A 13,747-nucleotide genomic window follows, 5' to 3' on the forward strand; every position below is an offset into this window, starting at 1 on the left:
TCTTCTCTAGTATTAGCTATCCCTCCTAGCTTTGTGTCATCAGCAAATCACTCTTCATGAAACTTTTCTGCGAATCTCGTCCGGGAAAAACAAACCGATTTTTTTTTTTATACGTTGTGTGTGACACCAGCCTTTCACTGACACTTTGCCTGTTAGGCCATGCCATAAGCAGTGTCTAACAGGCCACCGTAGCTAGCACCCCACAATCAAGTGCCCATGGGGTTAAAGAGGGAGCTTCCTCTCACTGTTAACCATGTAGATGCTGCTGTTGCTAATGACATATGGCTGATGCATTTTCACCTTACATCGCGCACAAGAAAATTTTTCCTCAGTTGTGCTAAAACGAAAAAAGTTGCAATGGCGGTCATTAAAGGGGTAGTCCAGAACAAAAATAATATCTTGATTAAAATTGATTAAACTTATTAATGTACCTATATTATGATTTCAGGCCAGGTTTGTAGGTTTCACCACCGATCATACTTCACTTCTGGGTTAGTAGTAAGGGGGAGGTATGTTTCTTCAAAATACCGAAATAAATGCTGCAATACCATAATCCATCTTTCCTGATTCCAATCACTCTGTATCTCTCTATTACTGGTACAGTGTGTCCGCTGACTCCTTTCTCACCTTATTTCCTTGATTCTAAAACACAATTTAGCCTTATCTGTCCATGTGAATCAATCTCCTTTTGCATTTTCTCTTCTGACTTCTAATTAATCATCTCCTGTGTCTGTGTCCAGCCTTCCTGCTGCTCCTCCCTTGTGATCACACCTGGGCCTTTTCATGTGCTGTTAAGTTGTCATAAATTCAGAGGCACACGGCTGTCTAGACCTTGGGTTGTCTTTTGCAAGGATGACTTTTTTAAAGATAACAATAGAAATATGCCAGACATGAGCCAGAAGTGACCAGAAGGTATGCCTACCCTCTGTTAAAATATACAAAATTTCTTTCTGCTAGCTCCACACTTACTCTTACCATGCCTAAATATGCTCTAATGGTTTTTCCTCCATTACTCCTGACTCTCCTTTGCTATCCACAGACCCCAGCACCTTCTAACCAAGTAATAATCTCTCCTTTCCTCTTGCCCCCCCACCTGACCTCATCCACTGACCTGTTTCTCAACCTTAGGTCTCTCCTAATAACACACAAAACTAATCTCCCACTCTCCTCCTGCCACCTGCTCTGCCTCTCTCTGCTTCTCCTAACTGCTGGCGACATATCTCCCAACCCTGGACCCCCACAGCTCATACCTCTCATTATTACCCTTTCTATAGTTCCCAAACCAACACAAACACCCGAAATCTTTCTCACCTCAAATCCATGCCCTTGACGCCCACCACCCTGCTCCCTCTCTCGGGATCACTCTGGAATGCCGACTCCATTTGCAATAAACAGCTGCTCCATTTGCAATAAACGCCATGTGATTCATGACCTCTTTACCACCCGCAATTTTTCCTTCCTTGGCCTCACTGAAACATGGCTGACACTCTACGACACCTCCTCCCCTGCTGCGCTATGCTATGGTGGCCTTCACTTCAACCACACTCCTCCTGACAACAGACATGGTGGAGGAGTGGGCCTTCTCCTTTCTTCCAATTGCACCTTCAACCCAATCCCACCTCTTCCCTCCCTTGCCCTCCCCTATTTTGAAGACTACTCTGTCCGCATTTACTCGCCCTACAACCTCCAAGTGGCTGTCATATACCAAACTCCAGGCCCAACCACTGCCTTCATTGACCAATTCTCTACCTGGCTCCTTCACTTTCTTGACATTCCCACCATCATCATGGGTGACTTCAACATCCCCATTGACATCCACCAGTCAGCAGCCGCAAAACTCCTGACGCTCACTTCATTTTTTGGACTTACTCAGTGGTCCTCCTCAGCCACCCACACGGACGGACACACATTAGACCTGGTCTTCACCCGTCTCTGCTCTCTATCTAACTTCATGAAATAATCACTGACCTCAGGGAGTCCAGTTAAAGAAAACACTGCGGCAGCCGGTAAAGGCGCTCAATCAGTGAATTCCTAGGTGCATTGCTCCCTGGGAAATACAAAAATGCAAATAAAGTCTGTGGAGCCTCATTTAAGAGTCTTAACCACGGGACTAGCCAGATCTTCCTCCAGGGAAGGACCCAGCCAAGGAGTGGCTCCTTTCGGAAACCACCATTACCACCATATTAAGTGGCCCTTTAAGTCAATATCCAGCTCTTTACAAGTTTACAAATATGAGCTGGATATTGACTTAAAGGGTCACTTAATATGGTGGTAATGGTGGTTTCCGAAAGGAGCCACTCCTTGGCTGGGTCCTTCCCTGGAGGAAGATCTGGCTAGTCCCGTGTTTGAGACTCTTAAATGAGGCTCCATGGACTTTATTTGCATATTCACATTTCCCAGGGAGCAATGCACCTAGGAATTCACTGATTGAGCGCCTTTGCTGGCTGCCGCAGTGTTTTCTTTGACTGGTCTCCTTGAGGTCAGTGATTGTCTCATGATGTTGGTCTACTAGGCATTGCTCCCACCTAGCCAGAATCCTACTCCACACTGATGAGGGGCAACACCACGGAACAGCTGTCTGTCGATGGATACCTGTCCTTGGTATTTCCCTTGTCATATCTGTAAACTTGTAAAGAGCTGGATATTGACTTAAAGGGCCACTTAATATAGTGGTAATGGTGGTTTCCGAAAGGAGCCACTCCTTGGCTGGATCGTTCCCTGGAGAAAGATCTGGCTAGTCCCGTGTTTGAGACTCTTAAATGAGGCTCCATGGACTTTATTTGCATATTCGTATTTCCCAGGGAGCAATGCACCTAGGAATTCTCTGAGTGACTTTGCTGGCTACCGCAGTGTTTTCTTTGACTGGTCTCCCTGAGGTCAGTGATTGTTTTGTGATGTTGGTCTACTAGGCATTGCTCCCACCTAGCCAGAATCCTACTCCACACTGATGAAGGGCAACACCCCGAAACAGCTGTCTGTGGATGGATAACTGCCCTTGGTATTTCCCTTGTCATATCTGTAAACTTGTAAAGAGCTGGATATTGACTTAAAGGGCCACTTAATATGGTGGTAATGATGGTTTCCGAAAGGAGCCAATCCTTGGCTGGGTCCTTCCCTGGAGGAAGATCTTGCTAGTCCCGTTTTTGAGACTCTTAAATGAGGCTCCACGGACTTTATTTGCATAACCCTATCTAACTTCAAAACCTCCCCTCTACCTCTATCTGACCACCATCTACTCTCTTTCTCATCACTGTCCTCCTCACCTGTCACCCATGTCCGGCAACATGCGCACCCTTGCAGAAACCTTGCACATCTAGACACTCACATACTTTCTGACTCTATCCTACCACTGTCCTCCATATCTTCACTCCACGACGCAGACACTGCCTCTAGTTTCTACATTGCCACTCTCGCATCAGCCATTGACTCGGTCGCCCGTCATGCATAGCAGAATGCAAAGAATCAATAGACAACCCTGGCACAATAACACCACTAAAAAGCTTCGGCAAGCATCCAGAATTGCTGAACGGCGCAGGAAGAAAACACATTCCCAAGATGACTTCACTGCACTCACACAAGCAACACACATTCAAATCTGCCCTCACCTCTGCTAAACAGGCCTACTTTACATCCCTTGTATCTACCTTATCCCACAACCCTAAACAGTTGTTCAATACTTTTAACTCTCTCCTCCACCCACCACTGCCCCCTCCAACTTCCCTAATCTCTGCTGAGGACTTCTTTGCACACTTCAAAAACAAGATAGACCAAACACAGCAAGTCTTTATTATTCAACCACCACACCCACTTTGTATAACAGACCAATGCCCAAACCCCATTACCTCCTTATCCGACATCACTGAAGGGGAGCTGGCTCATCTTCTCTCCAAATCACACCTAACCATTTGTGCACTCAACCCCATCTCATCCCACCTCCTCCCCAACCTCGCCACCACTCTTATCCCATCCCTAACCCACCTCTTCAACCTATCACTTACTTCCGGTACCTTCCCTTCTGCGTTCAAACATGCCACAATCACGCCTATCCTTAAAAAGCCAACTCTCGACCCAACAGCCATGTCCAGCTATCGCCCAATATCGCTGCTCCCTTTCGCTTCTAAATGCCTGGAACAGCATGTCCACGCTGACCTTTCCTCCCACCTCTCATCTAACTTTCTCTTTAACAATCCACAATCTGGTTTCCGTCCCCATCATTCCACTGAGACAGCCCTGACCAAAATTACCAGCAACCTACTTACAGCCAAAGCTAACGGACAATACTCTATACTCCTCCTTCTAGACCTGTCCTCTGCTTTTGACACAGATGACCACTGCCTCCTACTACAGATCCTCTCCTCCTTTGGCATCAAAGACCTCGTCCTATCCTGGATCTCCTCATACCTTTCCAACCGCACATTCTGTGCCTCCCATTCCCACACTACCTCCTCATCCCACCCTCTCTCTGTTGGAGTCCCCCAAGGCTCTGTTCCAGGACCCCTACTCTTCTCAATCTATACACTTGGCCTGGGGAAACTCATAAAGTCGCATGGATTCCAGAACCACCTTTACGCCGATGATACTCAGATCTACCTCTCTGGCCCAGACATCACCTCTCTGCTGTAAAGAATCCCGGAGTGTCTATCAGCCATATCCTCCTTCTTCTCCTCTCACTTCCTCAAACTCAATGTAGACAAATCTGAACTGATCATCTTTCCCCATCTCACAGATCTTCCTTACCCGACTTATCTATAACAATTGATGACATCATGCTTCCCCCCGTACCAGAGGTCAGCTGCTTCGGAGTAACCCTGGACTCTGCCCTGTCCTTCAAACCGCACATCAATGCTCTCTCCGCCTCCTGTCACTTCCAGCTCAAAAATAATTCCAGAATCCGTCCCTTCCTCAACCCTCATTCTAATAAAATGCTTGTACATGCTCTCATCATCTCCGGCCTCGACTATTGCAACATCTTTTTCTGTGGCCTCCCTGCTAACACCCTCGCACCTCTCCAGTCCATCTTTAACTCTGCCGCCAGACTAATTCATCTCTCTCCTTGCTACTCCTCCACTTCTCCCCTCTGCAAATCTCTTCAGTTGCTCCCATTCCCATAGCGTATCCAATTCAAATTACTAATACTGACCCACAAAGCCATCTATAGCCTGTCTCCCCCATATGTTTCTGAACTAATCTCCAGATACCTTCCCTCATGTAATCTCCGGTCATCCCAAGACCTCCTTCTCTCCTACACACTTATTCGCTCCTCACACAACCGCCTCCAAGACTTATTCCGAATAGCCCCCATCCTTTGGAATTCTTAGCCCCAACACGTCCGACTATCAACCACAATCCTTCAGACGTAACCTGAAAAACCATCTCTTCAGGAAGGCTTACAGCCTGCAATGATCCCCGCTGCCTCCTCACCACTACTGGAGCTACCACCTCACCATCACATCACTGGAGCTGTTGCAACCCCCCAACCTACTGTCTCCTTCCCCACCATGCTGTAGAATGTAATATATACTTATATGGAAAATAGTCGATTTTCGTGAACAATCACCTCACTGACTTCTCCTGTGTATTATAAATTTTAATAAATTTTATGCAAATCCTCACATCCCATGCCTATGGGTCATGTATTATAATGAATCTTACTCTGTATATTGCCATATATATTTTAGTGACCCTATTTACGCCCTGATACGCTGCATGCCTATTGTATTGCCCCAAGGTTGTATTGTTTTTATAGTCACAACTTTTTCTACATGGTCATTTGTCCATTCTTGAGTTTTTTTCTCTGTATAATTTTGATTAAATATGTTGTGTAATTTTTGGCAAAAACAAGATCTAGAATCTACTTAATGTCACATCAATATATTGTATTTTAGGGATTTACGCTCCCAATGTCCTTCATTCTCTAATTGTATATTTTGGAGAGTATCCCAAATTTAGGAATATGGTTCTTTTGTTATTCCAAAATTTCAGCTATACATATTTAATTTGATCAAGTATACTGGGTGCTCAAGCGCCATGCTCAAGTCCCCACACCGCATGTTTTGTGGCTGAAAACGCACCTAAAAAATGCATCACAGACAAATATCATCAATATATATTTTTTAAAAGACGTGAGGTCTCCCTTTTTTTTTGGTAACCAGCCAATGTAAAGCAGACAGCTCGCAGGCTTATATTATCCGCAGCTGCCTCAGAATTGGTGCATCACATGAGATGCTCCAATTCTGTCACTTTACCCGACTCTTTCGGATTGCCCTGTTGTGGCAATTGGTATAATATTTTTGGGGGTTCATGTCAGCACAAGCCCATGGGTTAGTAATGGAGACAATTGGGGTAATTTTTTGGGTTGTTGATCTCAGCTGTGTAATGTCAGGTTAAGCCCAGGGGTTAGTAATGGAGAGGTGTTTATAAGACACCCCCATAGCTTTCCCCAATCCAGAAGAATATGGCAAAGCCCCAGAATTGGCACATTTACTGTGATATACCAATCCTGGAGAGGCTGCAGGGTTTTTTTAGGCTGGGAAGGGACAAATGATCATAGCCTTCCCATAATATGAGCCCTCAGCTGTCTGTGTTGCCTTGGCTGGTTTTTAAAACCAGCCAAGGCAATGCAGATAGCTGAGGGCTCGTGATAATATGAGCCCTCAGCTGTCTGCATTGCCTTGGCTTATTTTAAAAAATAATGAGGACCCCCACATAATTTAAAATTATTTACTTAGTTCCCAGTAGAGATCTTGGAGTTAGAGATGCATCCAGGCGTCTTCCACGTGGTGTTCCCATTCCATTTGAGCACAGATTTCATCCATTTTACAGTGATTTTCCTGCCCCACCAGCTCTCCTGTTAAGAACTTTCCGAAAAATGCTTGAGTTTCTTATTGACTTCCATTATACTCGATATTTGAGTCAAGCCCGCAATTATTTTCTATGACGATAATAATTTCCACTACTTCAGATATCTTGTCTATGGCTCTATTGTATGCATTATAAATGCAGACATTACATTAGGAGACACATAATTACCACCCTTGTATTTCTGTATACCTTCATAGTCATGAATCATAAATGAGAACTAACATACAAATACATGAGGATGAAATAAAGATATAAGGACACAGATCATTGATTTTAAACATATTTTATTAATTACAATCTCTACCCCTACCTAAAGCCAATGATCCAGAAGAAGGCAAAAAACCTGCACGCATTCAGCCAATGTGTTACAGGGAAAAAATTCCTTCTTGACCCCGGGAAAAGGCAATCAGTTCGAGAACCCTGGACCAAGGCCATACAACAGCTAACTAAATGACATATATAGAGCAATGATACTCAATATGGAGACTCGTTTCCGGATTGCAGATTTTCTTTGTCCTGGTAACACGTCTCACCTTTCCTCGTCAGATCAGACCATGGAACGCATAGCCTGACTACGTTCATCTCCCCTGTAAAAAAACAGAACACTACCCTCCTACAAACACTACCCCTTAATATACAGACATATAACTGTCCTATCAGGACCCTATACAGTTGGAAAACAAATAAGTAGCACTCTATAGTGCTAAAGCATGTAAATATGTACAGTATGCACAGACATATTAAATGATTAATACTACACAATGTCATTGATCGCTTTAGATTCTTTAGTCTTCCTTCCGGGATCCAGATTCTCTCCCTAGAAAGAAAAAAACATATGAGTGGAAGTATCAGTACAAAACCTGTAGAAAAGCATAAAGTGCCAGGTATCCATGTTCCTTTTACTACGAATTTTAAGTTTTGATGAAGGCAATTAAAAATGGTGTAATAAATATGATTTAAAAAAAAAATTGCATCAAATGCCTTTATATATATAAGTAACATAAATAGTAGAATAAAATAGTAAAATAAATAAATAGAAAGTATATAAATAAATATATTTCCCCCAATGTATGTACACCAACCTCTCTCCCATGTAGGGGCATAATGGTAGACTTTTTGCCCCAATAATCTTAAATTAAAGTGACAGAACCACCACCAACAATCTGTACCAGCCACTGACTGAAGTAGCTACTGTAATGTCTCCATCCGAGGTGCCATCTTTCTGCTGACCTCTCTGATGTCCCCATGTTTGCTGCATAGAACTTTCAGTGTCCAACATTCCGCTGTGTGACCTCACAAAGAACCTTCATCACCCAAGTCTAGAGATTCTACCAGCAAGTACTGAAGAAATCCAGCACCTTACAGCCACAATCTGTAGACGCTGAGGGTCCATGTTGGGGGTAAGTTCACTAAGAAATCCCTGTAAGGTTTCTTATTTACCTGTATCATCTATCCTGGATCCTCCGCTCTCCTCGTCTTCATCTTCTGAAATGAGCCTTTTCCCCCTGAACACCCGTTTACATAGAACCACAGTCATTGTGACATCATGCTGTGAGGTAACAATGGCCTCCTGTATTTGATGATGTCACAAATGACCATGAGTGATATCTCCACAGGTGTTCATATTGATAACAAGTAGTAATAATATGGCAGATCACATTGGTCAGCATCAAGGCTGGAGGAATCGGGCGAGTAAGGGAAAGTTCCCAAAAGTAAAATGCATTTAAAACAAGAACATTGAGTGTTTCTTTGCTGGTGATAGATCTAACAATACACAAATGCCATGTAAGAGCAGGAGTCATTGTCTGGGAGAGAAACCATTCCTATTGCTTCACATTTTCACACATTTTGTAGTTGCAGGAACTGTGGACATTCCAGGTTTTGTGAAACTACAACTCACATCATTCTCAGCATAGAGCGCAGGATAAATATGAAAATTGCTTTTTATTTATTTTTTTCATGATATTCACCGTGCGATATAAGTGATAAGACAGCTTTATTCTTCAGGTCAGAACAATTACAGCAATATCAGATTAATACAATTTTTTTTAATGCTTTCCTACTTTTGCACACTAAAATCGATTTTTTTTCATTTCTTTTGGGTGCCTAAGATTTTTTGAGCATTTTTTATTCATATATTTTGGAATATGTACAGACATGTTACATGATTAATACTAAACAATCACATTGCTCGCTAAATTCCTCAGTCTTCCATCCAGGATCCTGATTCTCTCCGTAGTAAGAAAAAAAATAATATGAGGGGAAGTATCAGTATAGAATCTGTAGAAAAGCATAAAGTGCCAGGTATCCACGCTCCTTCTATTATGAATTTTTTGGTCCTCCATACATTATAATGCACCCCATAGTCCTCCACATATTAAAAACACTCCAAAAAACAGGCACAGAAGCTTACCTGTTTACACCTAAAGACAAATGCACTATAAGGGTGCAGCCGACCCAAATAAAGATGGCGGCTACACAGGTGCAGTAATACCGATGAGACAGCCAGCCTACAATCAGGGATTGGCCGTTTGGTACACCAGTGCAAACAAATACAGTCTGTATGCGGCACTGTTCACACACAAAGGATGCAGAGCATCTGGCTTACAGCCTATTAATAACGCAGCCCGCCATAGGTTCTCTAGTCCCAGTGGTGGGGCCTGCAGCCATCATACATTTATGGTTTATCCTTTTGATATGTCAGATGGAAAAACCCCTTTTACATTTATATTCATTTTAAAAGAAGGCATAACTATAAGGAAAACAGCTATAAATATGGTATAATATGGCAAGCTTAAAATTAAATATGGTACATCCTAAGGGACATCTGCTCACAGAATTAAATAAAGTCTATCATTATCTGATTACAATGTAAGCGAGTAAAATATTTCATAGTGATGGTCATCCTGCTTTGATAACTTTCAGCTGAACCCTCATTCTTTCAGACAACTATTCCTGATGACCCACCGTCCACATGAACTCTTGTGTTGGCTTATCTTCCTTGAGAAAAAAAGATGGGGCATGCTGACATCCAACATGCCCAATACTTCTTTCTTATGACTTTTGATGTCATGCAAAGTTGGGCCACTACCATATACATAAACGGCTGGAGTGTATGTCCAAAATTAGCAGGTTCAGTCGACATTCATCTATGATGTATGGCAGCCTTAAGATCAGAAACCCTGAGACATGGAAGTCGTCATCACATTGACATGAAGGTAAAAAAATAAAATCCATGACGTCATAAACGGCACTGATGGTGAATTGGCACATTTTATTGAATCCGTCAGTTTCAAGAGTCGCCTCCCTCGCTTTATCCGCATTATTTTTCTGTAAGAGTAAAACAAAAGCACCGTAACGTTGTTGTGTGGATGAACATTATATGGTTTACCTTGTATCATTAATGTACAGTTTCTACAGTATATGGATCCAATATATATAATGCTGAGTAACTTTGCGTTTTTGCTTTTTTCCAAGAGCTTAACATTTTTAAAATTTTTCCCTGGAAATAGTGATATGCTTGGTTTCATGAGATGAGTTGTAGTTTTGAATAACACCATTCATTTTACCGTATACTGCATTGAGAAACGCAAAGAAAAATTCCAAGTGCATTGAATGTTGAAAAAAACACAATTCCGCCATCATTTTTTGGGGAGTTTGCTTTCACAGCATTTATTGTAAAAATGACCTGATTCTCCAGGTCAGCACAATCACAAAAGCACCAAATTTGTAAAGTTTTTTATTATTTTTTATTTTAGAGGTTAACAAAAGTTCAGAACTTTGTAAAATAAAAAGAGCAATAACTTAATGATGGCTTGGTTTTTTTATATGCCGAGTTGTTTTTATTGGCACCACTTTGGGGTACATAGGTTGCCTTGTAAATAATTTGATATTTATATAGATTGTACCAATAAAAACACAGCAATATTTATTCTTTTAGCTTTTTCATTTTTAAATAGGGAAAAAGGGGTTATTTGAATTTTAAGGTATATATATATATATATTTTATTACTTTTTTTTTTACTTTATTTTTTAGTTTCCTTAGGGGACCTGAACCTGAGATTGCTTAATCTATTTATTACAATATCATAGTATTTAGTGTCTTATTATGGAGTTTACTTCACTTTATTAGACATTTTATGTTGTGGGAGACCATGCAGTTTTTTGACAGCATGATTTACTGGAAAATTGTCCTGTGAACATTATATTAATAATGTCATAGTATTGCAGCAAATAGGAAAATAATGGTCTCCTATGAATCCCAGTTTGTGATTGGGCTACACATGAGTACCATGAAGGCTTTCAGTAGGCCACCAGTTACCATCAGAACCCCACAATTGCATTTGTAGGATTTTGAAAAGGCATTCTTTAAATGTCACTTTTGGAGATTCAAAACAGAATTCATGGGGTTAAACAGCAGTGATCAGAGCTACAGTGCTGTAGCTCTGGTTGCTGCTTTTAGAGGAGGATGTCCAATGTATAACACAAACCTTGAGTATCCAAATCTTGTTGTCATACGTTTTTTCTGTCTGTCCTCAACCTTTTGTTTGTTTGCAGTCTCTAATCATCAAAACTCATAAATCTGAACGGAAGCTATAGAAACCAAAAAAAAATGTGAAACTGTTTTTATTAGAAAGTTGTATTTCTTTAATTTAAATGCCTTGAAGCATCTGAAAAGTGTTTTCAAAGGTGGTTTTAAAGGTTTTATACTTCATATACTAATCCTCAGTTAGGGTAGGTTTCCGCGGGCAGAAACCAGCAGCACTTCGGACGCAGCACATGTTCGCTCCATCCAAAGCGCTGCCGGCTTTTTATTGCCGATAATTCCGCATGTGTTCATTAAATTGTGCAGAATCACAGCGTCCTATACTTTGGACTGTGATATTTATCTTGCAGAGACTAAGCGTCTCCGCAAGATAAGACATGCTGCGGTCTGGAAAGACGCACCGCTTGTGCGTCTCCGCAGGTATGCCGGAGGCGTCCCTGCACGCATAGTGGACACTGGATTTCATAGAATCCCCTCCACTATGCTGTAACATCTGGATGCTGTGGGTTGGACTCTGCAAATGTACGCAGCATCCAACCCTCAGAGTTTACTGACCAGGTTGTTTTGCAATCCAGTCCATTGAATCATCTTCTGTTTGATACTAGAATTATTAATCTGTATGATTTTTTATTGATAATTTATAAAGTTATGTTAATTTAGTTAAAGGTGTTTTCCAGTTTCAGAAAAGTCTACCCAATGGCTCTAAAATACCAAAAATAACAAAGAAAACCATCACTCCCTGTCCTCGGCACCAGAGCCTACTTCCCACCGTTGTTCGAATCTCGGTGTTTTGGCTGTAGGGGTGATGTCACTTCATCAGCGCCCATCACTGCTGCAGGTAATCACTGAGCAGATCAGCGGCTTAAGCCGTCTATCTTAGCACAGTCGCGGAGCTCAGTGTTTGGCTTCAACGTTGTCGTTGACTTGATGTCACCGCTACAGCCAAAACAAGTAGACCTGAGCAGTAGAGGGGAGATTGAGGGCAGAGGTAGTTTTGAGCGTTTGGGTTTCACTTTCCTTAAAGGGAATCTGTCACCCTTTTATTGCCCCATGAGCTGCCGGCATTGACATCAGGGGCTTATCTACAGCATTCTGTAATGCTGTAGATAAGCCCCTGATGCAACCTGAAAGATAAGAAAAACATGTTAGATTATACTCACCGGAGGGGGCGGTCCGGTCCAATGGGTGTCGCGGTCCGGTCCAACACCTCCCATCTTCATACGATGGCGTCGTCTTCTTCCCTTGCTGTAGTAGCTCTGGCGCAGGCTCACTGCTCTGCCCTGTTGATGGCAGAGCAGAATACTGCAGTGCGCAGGCATCAGACCTCTCCCGACGCCTGCATACTGCAGGACTCTGCTCTGCCCGCAACAGGGCAGAGCAGTGCACCTGCACCGGAGCTACTATAGGAAGGGAAGAAGAGGATGGCATCGTATGAAGATGGGAGGTGTTGGACCAGAACGCGACACCCATCAGACCGGACCGCCCCCTCCAGTGAGTATAATCTAAAGTGTTTTTCTTCTCTTTCAGGTTACATTGGGAGCTTATCTACAGTCCCCCATTTTAATAGCCAGTAAAGGCTAATTATACAGCTGTGAGCTGATATTAATAGCCTGGGTAGCTCCATTGTTATTACCCCCTTCCCAGGCTATAAACATCGACCCCCAGCCATCAGCTTTCCCTCTGCTGGCTACGAAAATTATAAGGGAGCCCATGCCATTTTTTTCTGTAAAATAATCTTTTATTAATTAAATATGTGTACAGTAATCTGCACACACATTTTACCTACTCTATTTGTATTTACTATATACCAAACCTACAAGAGACATAATGAGCAAAAACACTGCTGTCACTAAATAAGTAAAAAGCAAAACTGCACCTTGACTGGTGTCCACTGGTTGGGACCCAGTCCTTTTGTCCGTCCTTATTCACACATTGAGGTCAACTTTGACACATGATAAGGTTTTTAATATTAGACAGTGTCTCTTGTAAGTTTTGTATGCTTTATGGCCAATGTGCGGCATGCATACCAACTCAACTCAAACTCAATTTATGTGTGTGTGGCACTGACATCTTTATATCTATGTATTTTATGTCAGGGATATTGTTGTGTTGTGCAGTTTTTTTTCTCGCACCTATAGGCTTGCACTGGCGAGTATTGGTTGAGTCTCGGTGTCAATCGCAGCATGCTGTGATTTTACACGTATGCTGAATACGCCCAAGAAAATAAATGGTGATGTGAGCTGCCCCATAGATTACCACTGGGCCAAGTGCTATGCGATGATTTCTCGCATAGAACTCACCTGTATTCTGTGGTAGTGAGACACTGGCCTCCATCAGCCG

General features: G+C 42.3%; 1 long non-coding RNA gene across 1 annotated transcript; it reads left to right on the forward strand.

Moving 5' to 3' along the window:
• Nucleotides 1-831: 831 nt before the first annotated feature.
• Nucleotides 832-10,030, forward strand: LOC141074495 (uncharacterized). The gene is made up of 3 exons (XR_012227190.1): nt 832-912; nt 8,122-8,261; nt 9,807-10,030. It is a non-coding gene; the product is annotated as an uncharacterized lncRNA (long non-coding RNA).
• Nucleotides 10,031-13,747: the final 3,717 nt, after the last annotated feature.

The sequence above is a fragment of the Dendrobates tinctorius genome, unplaced genomic scaffold, assembly GCF_039654945.1.
Source record: "Dendrobates tinctorius isolate UK_male_01 unplaced genomic scaffold, ASM3965494v1 ptg000015l, whole genome shotgun sequence".
Lineage (NCBI taxonomy): Eukaryota > Metazoa > Chordata > Amphibia > Anura > Dendrobatidae > Dendrobates > Dendrobates tinctorius.